The sequence below is a fragment of the Bubalus bubalis genome, chromosome 16 (genome assembly GCF_019923935.1).
Source record: "Bubalus bubalis isolate 160015118507 breed Murrah chromosome 16, NDDB_SH_1, whole genome shotgun sequence".
NCBI lineage: Eukaryota > Metazoa > Chordata > Mammalia > Artiodactyla > Bovidae > Bubalus > Bubalus bubalis.
In genome coordinates, this window is record NC_059172.1 from 54,738,538 (window position 1) to 54,740,436 (window position 1,899).

Genomic DNA, 1,899 nt, shown 5'->3' on the forward strand with positions numbered 1-1,899 from the left:
CTTCTTTGTATTGAACCACCATTTCCCTCAGGGTTACCAGAGGGACTGGCTGTAGTTCTTCTGAACCCACTTTTTCCACCGCTGACGAGCATGTGGTCGTCTCCTTTCTTTCCCCCAGAAGACGTGGTTCCTCTTAGCCTCCCTCCCACCCCTCCCCACCCCACAGAGTCCCTAGTGGACAGTGCTCCCAGCCCACTCCACCCCACCTGAGTTCCTAGAGGGCAGTGCTCCCAGCCCACTCCACTCCATCTGAGTCCCTGGTGGGCAGTGCTCCCACTCTTCCCCATCCCACCTGAGTCCCTAGTGGGCAGTGCTCCCAGCCATCCCCATCCAACCTGAGTCCTTAGTGGGCAGTGCTCCCAGCCCTCCCCATGCCCACCTGAGTCCCTAGTGGGCAGTGCAGGAGACTGGACGTTCCTGAAGTTGCCTGGTTAACACTGAACAGAAGGGAGGACAATGGGGTGGGGTCCAGGGGATCACCGGCACACCAAGAGGGCTGCGAGAGCTTGGAGCCTCCAGCAAGCTTACCCCCGAGGCCCCAGGGGGAGCAGGGCCCGCAGGCGGGCATGGAGGCCAGGCAGAGGCTTCAGACCTGAGAGTCTTCTTTGTAGAAGGAGGGCTTCTTGGGCTTGAGGAGCACAGAGCTGAGACTTGGCAGGGAAGCTTGGCTCCTAAGGGTAGTGCCATCCTGAGCTTGGGCCATGGGGAAAGGAGAGAGGCCTTCCCGTCCCTGGGGACATGGAGAGGCCTGGAGAGGCAGTCAGGGAAGGCTCCCTGGAAGAGGCAAGCAAGACAGAAGGAAGCATAACTTGGCAGGGAAGGAAAAAAGTGCAAGAAAATTGCATTCACCTCTTCTCCGGTATCGCTGGGAGCCCCCAGGTCCCCCCATTTTCATGGCCCTCTTTGCTCCCCACCAGGGCCCAAACAACACTGAGGGAGAAGCCCCACCCACCTCAGGAAAAGAGCCTCAGTGAGCTCCCTGTTGGCCCATCACGGAGGGGCAACCCCTCCTCCCCTCCCTGCCCTGCTGGGCCAGGCAGCTTTGGGAGGCCAGCCAGCAGCCAGACTTCCCAGAATGGGGCTCCTTGAAATCAGGGGAGATGAATAAGAGGGGGATGAGGAGGAAAGAGGGGAAGGAAGGAAGGGAGAACCCTCTGGCATTATCAGGAAGGAGAGCCGACCCCCAGAGAGATGCTCTGCTATCTGGCGCCCCTCCTTGAGGTCTGGGGGCCCAGTGTCCCAGGCTCAGCTGCTGCTCCCTGCAGTCCTGGGGCTGATTCCATGAGCAGTGCCCCCGACGAGTGTCCCCTGCCCAGCAGGTCCATCTCAGTGGGCGCCCAGTGCCCCACAGCCTCCCGCCACCTTCTTTAGGACCTGCCCTCCCTATGGGTGTGATGGTAAGGAGAGCCACTGCCCTGGGCCCCAGGGACACCCAGATCCTCTGAGAAAGGGCTTGGTTGCCCACAGTTTGAGCCCTTCCCCAAGCCCGCCAGCTGAGGAGGGGTCCTGTCCCCCTATCCTGCTGAGAGCCACGAGGCAGCTGGGCCCCTGCGTGTCCGAGGCCTGGATCTCCCTGGGAGCAGCCGCTTGCAGCCTGGAGGCCAGAAAGGTGGGAAGAGAGAGGGCAGCAGGGTCCAGAGGCCCTGGCCCTCTGCTGGGCCCGGATGGAGCACCGTGTTCCCCCACCATCCCCATTGTTTCCATTACCGCCTGAGCTGTGATTATAAAGCAATCAAGGGAATCCTTTCTTCCCACTTCTTAGAAAGCCTCCCTCCTCAGAGTGAGTGAAAACATGGGGACTAACTCAGGCCCCAAGTGGCTCAGGGAACAGAGGAGGCATCTCTCCGCAGAAAGGGAGAGAAAGAGAAGCAAGACGCTGTTTCTATTCTGGTTCCTCTG